Consider the following 16,203-nt stretch of genomic DNA (forward strand, 5'->3'; position numbering starts at 1 on the left):
CAAAAAGATGAAGCAAAGAATCTGTCTCAATTCTGAATGTCTAATACTCATTTTCAACCAATGCTAACCTAGTTCTAGTGCTGGTACTGGTTCTCAGTTGGTTCAACTTGTGAACCTTCTCAGAAACCCTAACCCTGGAAATGGTCAACGCTTGCTACAAAGTGACAGCACCGTTTGCTTTTGGTTATTGCACATACACCTAAAATTAGGTTTTCATTTCTGAAGATGATCTTGCTAAACAAAACTTTTTAAGGATATTTGAAGCATCCTTCATCCTAAAAATGACCATTTGAACCACTCTACCTTGTCTTGTCTTTATTGGGAACGGAGAATTTGGAAAATGGCAGCAAATGTAGTAAATTCCAGGTAAGATTGGGTGAGTAATTGATGTATAAGTAGTCCTTTAAGTAGCATTAACTATTGTTTTCCACACAGCTTATTTTCTGCAATAATCCAAAATCCAATGGAAAAATCCCATTGGCTTTTTGTCGAGGAAACCAACTGTCGGCAGCACTCTATGCCCTTATCAAAACAGGAGGCTGGATATCACCATGTGTGTGATGTGTGTGAGAGCGTGTGTGTAGCCATGTTTGTGTGTGATAAAGGACTCTCATTTACAACCAGTTGTCTGTTTGATCGAGTGACTGGGAGCTCCCCCAGACTTTAGTAAATTGCCGCCAATAAAAAAAGTCATTTGTAAACCGACATCTACCTGCAGAATACAGAGACGCATAGGCCCGAAGAGAGATGCATTTAAACACACACATATACCATGACGACAACAACAATCGAGCCGCGCACACTCACTCACACACATAAACACAGCGGCGTGAAAAAACAGCCTCAGGCAAAAATTCTCAATCCGTATTTTTTCTGCAAGTGTGTGCTTCTCTCTCACACACTGTCACAATGCACTTATCCCTCGTTCTCTCTAATAATTCTGGATGCGTCTCTCTCTTTCTCTCTTTCTATCTATGTCTCTCACAGTGTGTGTTTATCTCAGTGAGGATATTGGTTGCTGATCATAAATAGCTTTTCTCTGACAGGGTGCCATCACAGACAGCGAGAGCTTAGGGAGAAAAGGGGGGGGGGGGTCAGGAGGGAGATGGAGAGCGCGATAGAGGGAGGAAGAGTTGGGGGAAGGAGAGGAAAATGCAAGGAAGATGGAGGTGGAGGTTATGTACATCAAGGTTTTTTGACAGGTGTCAGGTATCCACCGATAAATGTACTGCACTTATATTCACACTCAGTACACACCGAATCACAATGCAGCAGCTGCTGCGTTGATGCACACTAACACAACGCTGCACACAGAGACACATGTAATACAACAAGCAACTGCTGTGAATTCTCAAACAGCAGCCGAGACCTGTACACACGTCAGCTGCAGGAAGAGACAGACCTTTATTCCTAATCTTGCTCTTTTTTTGTATATTTTAACATATTTCCGTGACACAACTCCCTGTGTCCCTGCAATGATGTCCCCTGCAGTACCTCAAAGGACATGCAGTTATCCCTTTCCTTCCTTGTAGGCTTTTAATGTTATGCCCAAAGTGTTGAGTTTCAACCAGCACCAAGGTCTTGGTAGGTGGAATTTAACAGAATTACTTATTCGTAAATATTCCAATCGACCCTTCCTAAGTCCTGCACTTGTTGCTGTGTGCGTCAACAGTTGACCTAGCTCAATTTCTGGCATAACCATGGTGAACTTTCTCCTTTTCTGTTATACTTAGATTTGCCATGTGCTAAGTAAAATTAAATCAAGCTGCAACCCCAAGGCCTGAAAAGTGAAGCCAATGTGGAAGTGCCTTAAACCTGCATTCTTTTTAATGACTAGCAGGGGGCAACCCTATTGGTTGAAAGAAGAAGTCTGTTTGTATGTAAGTCAACAGGAAAATGTCCCTACTTCTTCAATACAGCATGATGCTCATTTTGTAAATTATAATCCCTTTTAGAGTACAATTGACAATAAAGCAGGTATGCTGTGGGGTGTGGCTACCATATGATTGATGGTCACCCTGAAAATGCGTTTTCATTTTAGAACTTCACAGTAGGTTTTTCAGTTCATCCACGTTAATCATAACATTTGGGTCACTTAAAATGTGTTAGTCAGTGTCCAATTGGACCAAGAAACACTAAGGAGTAAGCTGTTCACTTTTTTTGTTTTGTTTTTGTGTTCATTTTTACACTGCTGTCTACTTCCTGCAATGTTTCACATTAAAAGCTTTCCAGCAAATCAACCTTTTAATGTGAAGCATCAGCAGGAAATTCTTTATACCACAAAGTACAAATGTAGAAGAGATCAAATGTATTTAGTGAAAGAGAAATGCATACTGCAGCATATTGATGAGCTAATGTATATGTTATGTTGAGATGCTTTTAAGGTTGTTAATCAAGTTAGCCATGATTTGAGCAATAGTTTGAGTATTACAGTATAATAAATTTGTTGTAGTAAACATTCAGGAGGCCTCTGCTGCCAAATTGCAAGTATATGGACACACACACAAGCAATAAATGATGCTTGCCCGAGTGTCCCGGCACACACAGGTTCCCCTCTGTCAGCTCTGATGAGGTGAACGAGTGTGAGCCTGCCGCATCTCACATTCCTCCATCCTCTCTCTCCACGCAGCAGCAGTCCTTGTCTCTCTATCGATCCCAGCTTATCTTCCCGTAAACCTGGACCCCTTTTCTCTGCTGCTCGCCTCACCACCTCCTACCCTTCTCTCCTTCCTCCTCATTGCTATCGATCAGCTCGTGTGTTCAACAAAGTAGAGAGCAGGCAGTGGTTAATGTAGAGCCGGGCCGGAGAGGAGCTGCTCGTGGTTCTCGTATCATCTTTCCCTCCTAATGGTTGCAATCAGGCTCTAATAGACCCCGGGTTGGAGCTGCGAGCCCACCACTCTCTTCTAACTCCTCTCACCTTTCACTTCTCATCTCTTCGACAAATATCTATCTGCACTGTATGTCTGCCAGGTGCATTTTTAGCTGATGGCCGTTGATTTTGCTAACTGATCCGATAGCTGTCGTTGGCAGAATTTCTTTATACATTAATTCATCCAAGGAAGGATTTGTTTCTGCTGAGTATGCACACGCTCCTTCAGCAATGTTCTGCTTTGCATTTTTTTTTTTTTTTTACGGTAATGCACATTCATTCCTGGGAGCTGCCCAGTACAACCACAGTCTTCTAATTTTGGCCACTGGGAACTGCCCAGCACCAGAAGCCTTTCATTGTCTCAGACCTCCCTCAGTCACTGAGCACACTGAATCTAGCTGGGTTAAGTGCCTTGCTTAAGGGCACTTTCTTTGTTAGTAGTTGTTGAGTCAGGGGAACTTGTCTCTTGCTATTTTCCTTTACAGCTTTTGCATGCCTTCCAGGGATTTGAATGGCTTATGAATGAAAAGTAAAACAGCAAAGTAGAAGAATAAAAGTGCAAATGCATTATCGCCACAGGGACGGAGGTTACTATCAATATTAGCAATGACCAGTCAAATGGCTTCAAAGCTACAAGCTAATGTTCTTCCTTCAGTATTTAGTAACTGACTACAAACCACACTGGATGCTCACTGAACTCTGCTTAATGTTGGTGTTCATGCCAACCAGCTGCAGTGAACACAACACAGCTGTGTGCGTGGCTCGTGGATATGTGCCAAAATTGTTAGCCACTCTGTATGCTCAGCACGCCATGTACAGTTGATGTGTCACAGGTGTGCTGGACAGTTTAAATCACAGCATCACTGATACACAGTAACACCGGTGTTATTGCTCTTGATAATCAATGGATAATCAATTGTTTTTCACAAGCAGCAACTTCCAGGGCTGAAAAGTGAAGTGCCAAAGATTGCAATTCGTCAACCTTCCACTTGAGGCTGGCTCCAAAAGTGGATCAACCCCCCTCATAGACCCCTATTAAAATGACCAACTCTACAGCAGAAATAAACATGTTTACAACGAGGGTCTTTAGCTAATTTATCTTTTTTCTTCTACATTTTTATATATCTCACATGTTTAATTTAGATTAAGGCTTAAACTTAGGCAGGGTTTAGGGCATGGCCGCTTTGAGTGACAGGTGGGTGCCCTTGCATGTAGCTCGCTGCAGCATGCAGGCCGCCTCAGCTCACCCCTGCTCCACCTCTTTTCCCCACTATTTTTCAGTGTAACAGGCTGGAGGATGATTTGAGTTTTATTTAGCCACTTGTCTTTTGAAAACTGGGTGTGCAGTTAATTTGTCTAAACTGTGCTAATGTAAAACATTATTGCTTTATTTGAAAATGCTAGAATTAAATTAAAAAAAGAAATAAATGACCATCAGTCAGGCTCTGGAAAGCAGTTGAGGTCCAGTTTTAACCATTTACTTCGATAATACAAACGTTTTTAGTTCGATCATGTGATGAAGAGGTGCTCTGGGGAAATCTTAACATGCTTGAGACAGACAGTCCCTGAACTCACAAATCCCACCGCAGAGCTTAGATGACCATGAACACATATTGAGTGAAACATTCAGATGAATCTAAATGCTAATACAGCAGGCCACTCTGGAGGTAGAGGGAGTGAAACGTGCTGAAAGCAGGTAACGATGTCGCAGCAAGATTGCAGCGCTCAGTGTTGATGCAGAATGAGTTTTTTATGGACCGTATAGTGCAAGGGTGTCAACCGGATCTATGAAAGGGCGACACATCTAAGTGGTAGTGATAGGTAGTGATAGGTGACACTGAACAGAAATATAAATGCAACACTTTTTTTTAAACCAGTTGGAAAAAAAAGATCTAACAGTGTGTCCTAACAGTAAACTTTCTCCACACTGAAGCTGTTAAAATAGCACTTCTAGATCATGTAAACCACGCACCAATCAGCTCTGTGCTCAAGATCAGACTGGAGGCATGACCACTAGAGCCTGATCAATATGGGATTTTTGAGTCCGATGTGATACTGATTTTGGAGAGATAATTGAACCAATAACCGATATTGTGGCTGACAGAGTCATTTTTTGAGCCGGAATGAAAATTTCTTATTGATTAAATAATAATATACAATGTTATACATTATACAAACAATGTATTTCATTGATAGACAACTCTATAAACTATAAATGAAAAATTAAAAGAATAAATAGGAATAAAATTAGTATTTTTTTTTCCTTTTTTGTGTAAAAAGGTTTTTCAATACTATTTTTGTATATATAATATATTATATTGGACAGCATATACACCAATACCGATAGGCCTTTCATAGGCCAATATCTGCCGAAAATATCAGTCAACGGATATATCTGTTGGGCTCCAATAACCACTTCCAAAATGTGTGATTAGCCAACTTGCTTTTGTCCTACATTTGCTATTTTTAATGAAAATTACATACGATAAAGACAACAGCATGTAGGTTGTTGAGACCCCATTCAGTCTCCCTTGAGCCAGCTGCAACTTTGTTTGGATTTTTCTAGTGAAATAAGGAGGTATCACTGTGTTGCTCAAGGTCAGTTAGGACATGCCAACAGAAACAACGCTCCCTTGTGTCACATTCAGTTGGAACACTGTAAGACTTATATGCACACGAGGGCCTTTTTTGCAAATTGTGTTTGCAAATTTGTTACAAACTGTGTTGGTGAGGCAAAATAATCTATAATCCATCCACCTGACAGATGTGGCATATCAAGTCCTGCAGTCACCATGCCAATGGCTCGCAAATTTAAAACCTGTGACATCTGTGTCATTGTGTTGTGTGATTAAACTGCACATTTGAGAGTGGACTTTCATTGTGACCAGCCAGGGTCACACCTGTGGAACAATCATGCTGTTTAATCAGCACCATGATATTGCACACCTTTGGCTCATTACCACAAATTTGAACAATTTCCTGACCAAAATTTGACACAAAAGATGTGTGCATAAAAAAGTCTTGGCTCTTTTGTTTCAACTTGGGAAAAATGGGAGCAGAAGGTTTGACTTTTCTTCAGTGCATGTTTGGATGGAATCATGTCACTATAAAGAAACTTCTAACTACTGCAAGGCTCTTTGTAAAGCAAATGCACTGCAAATCAAAATATAAAAACTGTTTTCCCTCCATTGGCTGTCTGTTCTATTCTATTAATCCATCTGTGTCAGTATACCCCCTCTCTTACCATTGAGGTGTGTGGGCTGTTTCTATAGGAGTCCAGCTAGGTGTAACCTTTCTACCCCGCGGCACCTCACTGGGATCCAGGGCTCTGGGCTCAGCGTGAACTTCTGAACTCCTCCCGAAAGAAAAAGCTCAAAAAACAGACCTGAGGAGCGGGGAAAGGACACAGAGAGTAGGAGGGAAAGCGAAAGAGTGCTACTGGACAATTAGCCCCCCTAGGAGCATAGTAGGCGGTCTCCCCAAGCCAGAATACACTGTGATTGTTTCAGACACTGGCAGCCGGAGAGTGAAACCAGAGCGAGAGGGAGATAGTGTGTGTACGTGGGTGTGTGTGTGTCGTGGTGTTTTGCATTCACACGCCCAGCGGTTGTTGTTCTGAAATGAGACAGTACGTCGGGTGCCTGCAGGCGTCAATACGACCATTTCTATTATTCAGAGCTGATTACGGCGCTAAATCGTACAGCGGTGAATGCTTTTTAATGAGCTTTGAAATACAACAGAGAAAGTTTGTCAGCTTTTTTGTTTGTCTGAATCTGGCCGGCGGGGAAAAAGAACATATTTGCAGGAGTGATTTGATTAGTGCGCTGGTGTGTGAGGAGCAGGTTGCAACATATGTTCGTGGGGAGATGAAGATCTGTATAAGACACGTGATAAAGCATTCCCTGTGCGTACACTGTATGTGAACACGTACATGCAAAAGTGTGTGTGTAGTAGTCCATGTGCAACAAATATATTCAGTATGCACCAAAAACTAGTGTGTGTTGCCCTGAGCAAGGCTGATCGACCTGTGACCACATGGTGATCGTGCTGCAGCACACACACACTTATGTATGTGCATTGATGAAAGGTCAGAGCGCTATCCCAGCATCCCCCAGGCCGGCACACGGGGCAGGCAGGTCGAGGCAGGGCACAGTGCACGTGGGTTTCACCGTTTCTCACTGCACTCGTGTGTGAGCATCAGACACAACATACGGCGGGGCTGACAGCACAAGGTCGACCAGAGGAAAAAGGGGGGAGGGCGGGAGGCCCAGATAGAGAGAGGAAAACACAGACAGCGTGTCTGCTCGCACATATGTAACCTTGTTAATGTTGGGTTTCTGTGGTAATCTCATTACTTACATCTCGAGTAAACCAAAACCTGGTTTCTACAATCAGGTTAAAGGATTAAGAGAAATCCGGTTAATGTAGCTGGAGAGTATGTCTCACTGATGTAAATGTATTGTCATTGTATTTTACAATGGTCACTAATTACACTGAGAACAGCTACAACTAATGACACCTACGTAGATGATAATCACTTAGCTTAAAGTCAAGTCTATACATTAGTATGATCAAGATTATGAACTTCTAATTCGCTAGATAATCAGACTGAATTTTACGGAGATGTTAACACTTTATTGTTTGGAGGTTATTTTAGTGTATTTGTTTGGGATTATTTTGTCGTAGCCATGTCGGTGGCAATTGATATCTATATTTATTCATTACACATCACATACTCAAAATAACATTAAATTTCAGCTTTAAAAAACAACAACTTCAAAGATGGGGTTCACTTTAAGGAGCCAAAGCCATATATAAATGTGCTGATTTAGTGCATTTTAAAATCAGTCTCATCCAACCTAATTTTCATTTCTGCTGCCATCTTTCCTCCTCTGGATCAGAAAGATGAGATCCTCTTTCTTTATACCAGCTGCAAAGTATTTATTTTTCAGTTTATCAAGATAAATGTGTCAGTATATAACTGGAAACATGGAAAGTTTCAGAGACAAGAGTTCTATAAATAGCACACGACTAGATCTGCTCATTTTACTGATTAGCACCTTTAACCTAGAGGCTGATACACTGAGTGAAATGAGTTTCTGCAGTGATTGGTTGAAATTAAAATCACGGACCTTCTGGGCACAGGGTTGAAACCCAATCATTAGAAGCATCTGTGAACAGAAAAAAAAACTCCACTCAAACTAGTGACTTTCTATAGTGTTGGTTTTTAGCACCTCAAGGGAGATAAAGATTCAGAGATTCAGCCGGATATCTCTCAAATTTTGTTGATATCTGATTAGCAGGTTGCTTTCTACACACCAAGTGGACATTTACAATGTGAATCAATCGCAATTCTATCATAGCTGTATCATGATGGCAGATGATTTTCTCAATTAGTATATATTATTAGTTTTTATGAACAAACATCAGCATGATAACAACTACCTAAATTGAAACCATCTTTGGTACAAAAAAAAACTAGAAAAAATTCCAAAGATTCAACCTGAACATTCTTGATTGGCCCATGTCCTGTCTGTTAACATGGAGAGGGCAGATTTATGACCTATACGGCAACCAGCCACTAGGGGGTCATGTATATGTTTTAGCTTCACTTTTGGGGAGCTGTTATGTTGTATGAAAAGGCTCAGTCCAGGGAGAAATGCAGACAGCCTGTATTCAGAAACTGTGCCTTTAAATGAGGTGTCTGAATTTCTTTAAGTTTGCGATGTCACAACTGTAAAGATCTGCAAACAGTGACCAATCAGAGAGTTTTTTCATGGGGGTTCTTAAAGAGACAAGTGCTTAAATGGAGCATTTTAGACTGAGGGTGACTATAGGTTTATTCAGACAGGCCATAAGAGAAGTTTTTTTAGGGTTTTTTTTTTACAATAAAGCATGTAAATGCATTCCAGTAGAAACTCAAAAAAGCCCTATATGTCCAATTTAATATAAAATATTCATTGGTGCAGCTTTAATATCTGATCAGAAGTTTCACAAATGGGTCAAAATTCTTGGGTTATGATTTTATCCTGGGAATACTGTCAAGTTAAAACAATGTCAGGGCCAAGAACACTGCTCCTGGCTTCTGCATCAAAAGTAATCATATCAGTCAAATTGGGGGTTAATCATTATTAAAGCTTTGTAATGAGAGTTCAATAATTGTAAAATATCTCCCCATGATGTTTGAAGTAAGACCTGACTCCAGCCGGTGTGCGTTCACCGCGACAGACCAAAGCCACCTATGGTCTCGCTGTCCGATTAGCTGGACGTCAGTCTCTCTGGTTTCATCTCGCCTGCACCTCCTCTTCTATCGCTTCCTCAGGTCTGAGCAGGTGTTTGGCCCGCAGTCAGAGTCCAAATCAGATCCATTTCATCTGTAATCAGCTGGAGCCCACGGCACTGATGGAAGAGATCAGAGCTCCGATCAAAGAATTATAAGCCGACCACGCCTGGCCGGCCAACCATGACACGGACAAGGCGAGGAGGGGGCGAGGGTAGGGAGGGAGGTTGTGTGGGCAAGCAAGCAAGAGCTACAGTAGGGATGAAAGGAAAGAAGATGAAGATTTGAAGGCCTTAAGATTCTCCCAGGGGAGAGACATGAAAGAGCAGGTTTCTAAGGGGGGAGGCAGCAGTAAGGGAGGCAAATATATTACATCGCAAACTCTCATGGGATTTTTTCTTTTCTTTTTTCTTTTTTTGACATTTCCATCAAGTGCAAATAGGTTGTTTAAAGCAAAAATGTGTCGCTCCGTTCCGCTTCAGTTTGAAGTAATTAGGATGGGAGGTGAATTCCAATCACCATGTGAAAGGAAAGTCAATGACATTAACTTGAAGCAGTTGAATTGCTTGATGCCCCGCTGCTGGTTAGCAAATCATTAATTGTGTGCAAATAAGGGAAATCATGTGCTCAGGTGCATGAAATTTGATGAGTGGCTCACATATTGATGGCAGCACTTTTAAAGTAGCATTTCCAACACTTTTTAGAAGACGTTAACATCATGTTTCACATTAACGCAACTGCAGGCATGATCACACACTTTTGCATTCATCTTCTACATTCATAAACATGCCGCATGCAGCTGATCAAACCCCTCTTTGATTGTCAGTCTTTCATCTGTGCCAGCTCAACACAAACATACTGCACAATCTTCTAGCACATCACCCACACACGCAGCTGTAAACACTCTTTAATGTGAGTCGGTCAACATAAAGACTCCCATTTGTTCGCAGCTGTACGCTAGTTAATGCTTAGATCACTTAGATGCAGACTTACTCATGCTTAGTATTGCTTTAAATCGTGTATTTAAACCTTGCAGTGTTCATACACAAACACACACTCTCCTTGCCCTAAGTGTCCACCTGTGTCTTTGTGTGAAGACTCTCAGGAGCTGAGTATGGTGTGGGTGGGTAGGTAGCTGTACTTGGGATGCACTGTCAGTCGAGTGTCCATGTCAGCTTCATTAGCTGCACACTCTGAATAAAAGCTCTTTTGTTTTTATAATTCTTGTCACTGTGTTGCAAAAAGCTTCTCAGTTCAATGTAGAGCTGTTGAATAAGTGCGAAGAAATAGCAAAAAAAGGAAAAAGAAAAAGCTGAAGTCCTTGTTGACTTCTCTCACTTCACATCCCACAAGTCATCAATTTTGCAGGCGGTGCTGTAACATGATAGTTTTTCATTCCCAATTCTTAGCTATTTTGCTCTAGACTTGACCCGAACCTTGAAATCTCTGCTTTGATGAGTCGTCACAAGTGGAGCCATTGTATATTTTTACATTTATATTCCAGACATTTAGCAAAAGCTTTGATACGGAGTGATTTACAGCCTCTGATCCAAATCGCCAAAATGGTTTTAGAGAGACTTCCCTGTATCTTCCCTGACCTCTGATCAAAACGTTTCAGCTGTGTAAAATCATCTAAATTGGTGAGATTATCATACGATACATCTCTTTCCAAGCTGTGTGGTGGGTTTACAAGCTCTCAGATAACACTCTGAACCAGAAGAATACTAGGTGAACTCAGGCTACAAATGATCATTTAGCAATGAATCCTTTTGTGTGGAAAAATATCATGTTTTGAGCACTTCTGTAAGAGCCCTCTGAAATTTTAAAAAGCTGAACCGTGGCACCAATTAAACGGCTCCAACTATAGGATCCACATTTTTCTTTTAAAGTGACATCGACTGCGTGTGTGATGGAGAATCCTCCCTGATCAAAGGTAGTAAAATACCATGGCACTATCAAGTGATTCTCTAATGTTTAGTCTTTAAAGTCTATTTTAAAAAATCTAGTGAAATAACCTGTCTGTGCAGTGGGGCTTTTTTTTTCAATATTTTTATTTTTAAATTCAATGTCATTCTCTGTTTTTGGTACAGTCGGCTGACACTCATTTATTTCCAAAAAACAAGTTGATTTGTATAAGAACCAGGTTCACTTCATCTTTCCTCTCTGCCAGATTCTCACTACAGCCATGCTATATGCTCTGCTTGGCTGTACTTAGTTGTGCTTTGAGCTAAATGCTAACGTTAGCATGCTAACATGTAGACTGCCACAAACATGCAAAAGAAAAAAATGTCTGTCTTTAATTTAGCAAGTTCACCATCTTAGTTTAGCATTCATGCAAACATATGCTAATTAGTAGGGCTGTAAATATTGTATTGTCAAATTACGATATTTGCTCATATCATAAACTGCCACAATACAGATTCAATTCAGGGGCGATTTGAGAGGATATCAAATCTGTACCAAACTTGATACTTCATACTGCTCAGTGAATACACACACATATATAAGTATATAAAACAAATGGGGGTTGCTATAAGAAAAGTCAAAAGATGGCCAGAGTCAGATGATTCAATCTCTGGAGACCCTGAATTCCTGTAAAACATTTCAAGGCAATCTATCCTCTAGTTGTTATGCATGTAATTTTTACTGGTCAACGCCACAATTCATTTTATATCTTACTCCATTCTAGGCTATACTGAATGTTGTTCAGCTTCTGTTGAGGTTTTTGAATGAAGCTTTGAATGTCTTCCGTCATATTTTATGATGTCATCACCCGAAAAGGAATTTAAAATCCTCAATTCGAAAAGTGATTTATCAGATCGGATGAAATTAACTTTCTCTAATTTCAACTCTAATGAATAGATGTCAGATTGCTGGTAGACAGCTAGGTAAAAACATGTGCCTGCCTCCCTTTGCCTTTCACTTTAATATCCTTCTGGATTGAATGTTTGGATCACACAAGTCAGAAACAATCCTACACAGCCACCACTGGAAACTAATTCTACAAATAGGATAATACTTATAGTATTAGTGTAACGTCATCTTTATCTGCAACTGTGCAGAAATACTGGGTTTAAGCATGAGGAATAGACATGCATATTGAGAATTCAAATGTCAACATTATGAAAGAAGTTTTGAACTATTTGATACAGCCCTACTCCATTCTGGAGGTATTAGTGTTGGTTTTTGGGGCAATCCTTTTCATTATCTTTTTCAAATGAATGAATGTTAAAAACCCGCTATCAGCAGCCTCAGAAACCAATACATGTCGCACCATTTATGCACCAGTGCTGCTCCAACCTCCCACTATGATGAATTCAAAGCGAGAGCAGCGCTGCATAAAAGTCCTGGAGCCGCTCTCATCCCTCCGTCCACAAGGTGTGAAATCGTTTGATCCAGTTTGTTCTATTTAGGTGAAACAGCTTCTGTGTGTGTGAGACTTTGCACTATTTGTGTGTGTGTGTTTTTCAAATGCTCCCAGAGCAATGAAAAGGTGGAGGGAAAGGGGGAGGGGACGGGGCTGCAGGAAGGAAGGAAGGAAGAGAGCTGACGGTAGCTGCTGTGTTTGTTTTGCAGGGAAGCGAGAGGGGAGATGAAGGGTGGGAGCAGTCCTTTAGTCCATCCGTCCATAAGTGTGTGTGTGTGTGTGTGTGTGTGTGTGTGTGTGTGTGTGTGTGTGTCTGTGTGTGTCTGTGTGTATGTGTGTGTGTGTCTGTGTGTTTAGGGCAGTTACGGGTTAATGAACATTAAGTCTGTTCCAGTGTGAAAGTCGGAGTGGAGGGCAGTTGGGGATGCACCCTGGCTCTCAAACCCACAATAGGGTCAGAGTTCAGGGTTAGAAGTCAAACAATGCCTGGAAGGACTAGCAATCAGCTGGGACTGTACAAGAGGTCAGTTTGTGTGTAAAATGTGAGGAAGGGTAGGAAAAGGCTGACAGGAAAGGGGAGGTGGGGAAAATGAAGGGCAGAAAGAGGACAACAGAAAACAGAGACACAAAGCGACGAAGAAAAGAGGACGGACAGATGGGGGTTGAAAACGCTCTTGTCTTTTTTCCCCCGACATCCGCTCACTTCGAAGAAACGACCCCGGTTTGCTTCTCCCTACAGGGACTCATCTTACCTCGCAATACACTCTGACAAATCACATACACAAGCACACATTCAGGCAAAAAAAGAAGAAGAAAAAAAACACCCACACGTGTGCGCGTAGAATGACACAAATCGACAAGCACAGCCAAAACACACACACGAGCTCACCAAGCTAATCAGAACATGTGGCCTATTTCTCTGTATGTTTTAATGAGCTCTCCATTGTGGAGTGCTGACTGATATTATTAGGCTGCCGCGTCTCAGCTCATTAGCTAAACCAGGCTCAACAACAACACCAGCAGCTAAAAGATGATTTGATACCGCCTGCAGAGTTATGTGACACCGCAGGACCTTAAAGAGGCCACGGTGAGAGACTGAGCAAGTGAGTTAATTTGGTCATCAGGGGAGAGCGAGGCTCTATCTCGCTTCTTACGACACAACGAGGGATCATCAGAGTCAGTTTGATCGAAAAGAAACAGAAAAATACATCATAGACTGACTTCAGCCGTCTCCCCCGGCGTTCATAAAGTTCCCCACTGATGTCGCTTGCAGATTCAGTGTGCAATTTTCACAGCGCAGTGGTGACAAGTGAGGAAAAGTAGTCAACAACACTGAGTAGAAAACAATACTGCAGCTAGCTAATCTGTTTTTAGTTGATTGTTATTGCCCTATGGTGAATGGCCCAATTTTCTATATTGGCACTGTATGAAATCCCTCTGCTACATGCTATTAAAGCAGCAAAATGGATCACACTGAACTAAAGACTATGCCTTTGCTGCTTTTTAAATTGTTTGTTCACTTTTGCTGAAAAACAACTACTTTTAAATGCAACAATCTCATTTTTTCAGTCCCTATACCAATACCCGGGCTTAGGGTATGTGCCGATACCGAGTATCGATTTGTTTTCAATTACTAAGCTGTATGTAGAGCTGGACCAATATGGGATTTTTGATTTTGATATATGTATACCCAATACTAATACAGTAAAAATTAAATTATAACCAATATGGCAGCTGATTAATTTTTGAGTTGGAATGAAAATAGACCTTTTCTCTGTGGGTTGTGCACCAATTTACCATTAATGTGTACATTATACAAAGTACAACGGCATATAACTAAGATTTCACATTATTATAGGCTACATTAATTACACAGCTGACATCATTTTGAAATTTACCCCAAGCCTTGTCCTTTTTGCCATTATATACTGTGTAAAAAACATTGTGTATTGAGCACATATTGGACAACATCCACGTATAACGTTGATACAGATGGATGCCAATATACTGATTGTTATTATAATATTAAATTGTGCACCAGCAACTTGGAAAAAAAGGAATCACCATTTATTATAAACCTATTACTTAACCTTACCAAAATTCTAATTGTATTTACAATTATATATATATATATATATATGTATATATCGTATTCATACAGAATTTAATTGAAAATAGATGAGAAGGGAACAGTTCAGCATTAGCCCGATATCAGTATCTGTATCGTTGATCCCTACTTGTACCAGGTCCTTTTTTAATTGGAGTATTGGAGGTAGGGATACACAGATCCGATAGTAAGTATCAGTATTGGGCTGATACTGACCACAACCACTGGGTCAGATCCTGGTAGAAAAAGTATAATCCGATACAATCCATTAGCCTAAACTATCGGGTAAATGCTTAACTAACCTTTGAGCAACGTGCCATAAAGAAAGATGTGTCACACGTAACGAGAGAGGCAGCTGTTTAAAAAGTTCAAATAAATAAAAGCAGCAGTATTGTATAACTGAGTCATGTTGTGTTCCCTCCTTTAGGGGAGTAGAATAATTGTTTCATAGTTTGAGCATGGTGTTTTTTTATGTCTAGGTTAAGCAAAGTGCATCATACAAATGTGTTATTAACAGCTTTGTTTTTGAAGAGGGTTTGTGTTTATAGTGTTTTTTGTTTTTTACAATCATATTCTACTATATTATAGTCATATTTTAATAGGAATTTATTAAGCAAAATTACATTTGTGTTTGTTTTACTACAATGGCATTGAGCTGCTCTTTATTCGTTATCTAAGTATTATCCCAGGCAGACATCCTAAACAGAGTTTGTCTTTTATTGTATCACACTGTATGTATGTTAATGCAACACTAATACAAAAACTGGAATATGATTTAAATCAAAGCGATCCTTGTGATTGTAATACAGCCTGGTCAGCGTAGTGTTGTAGTGGTGCTATCAGTAGGTGAAATCTGACGCTGAAACCTACACCTAAGGTATCTATGAAGGCACTATACTGTTAACCCCTTACTTCAATGGCTTCAGTGAACTAATAGACTAGCGAACAAGTCTACAGTTGAGTAGTCCATTGTCATGTGAGCCGTGCCTTGCAGGTTGTAGCAGTCTCTTGAGAATCTCTCCTTTTTCTATACCCACTGTTTACTGTTATGTCCCAGCATGCACTCTGTGCACAGGTGGACTCATAGAGGGGGCAGGGGAGGCAACAGCCCTCCTTGCTGCCACTATGTTTAAAAAAACAGCAAAGTGCCCTCTTGGAGGACACAATTAAGCTGCTTAAAACAAGATGCAGTGGCCCTTCCAGTGAAGAAAACAAGATGCATTTCCTTTACAAACATGATTTCATCCTACCCTATTGATGATATTTATTTCAGATTTTATAAACCATTGTTTCTTGGTTTTGAGAAGCAACCGCTTTGGCAACATTGTTAGTAACAAACAGTTTTGGCATTAGACTGGCAGAGAAGAGGCAGCAGAGGGAGATGAAATTAAAGAGAAGCAGTGACAGGTAGCAAACAGAGGAAGAGGCAATGACAGCGAGCTGTACATTGAAGATTTTTAAGCTTTTTCTCGGGTGGAAACCTTGTTTTTCAGTCTCTTCCACTATCCTCTTCCTCCTCATCTTCCCCGGTAGTGTTTACATGCTGCCTCTTCACTTAATCCGGCCTTCAGGATGCC

At 40.7% G+C, this 16,203-nt stretch overlaps 1 protein-coding gene across 2 annotated transcripts in view; it reads left to right on the forward strand.

Annotated features, from left to right (window-relative positions):
* The window catches only part of sema4c (sema domain, immunoglobulin domain (Ig), transmembrane domain (TM) and short cytoplasmic domain, (semaphorin) 4C), a 111,206-nt gene that overhangs the window by 37,296 nt on the left and 57,707 nt on the right, over positions 1-16,203 (forward strand). The gene's annotated exons all lie outside the window — the stretch shown is intronic.

This window comes from Centropristis striata, chromosome 7 (assembly GCF_030273125.1).
Source record: "Centropristis striata isolate RG_2023a ecotype Rhode Island chromosome 7, C.striata_1.0, whole genome shotgun sequence".
NCBI classification, from domain to species: Eukaryota; Metazoa; Chordata; class Actinopteri; order Perciformes; family Serranidae; genus Centropristis; species Centropristis striata.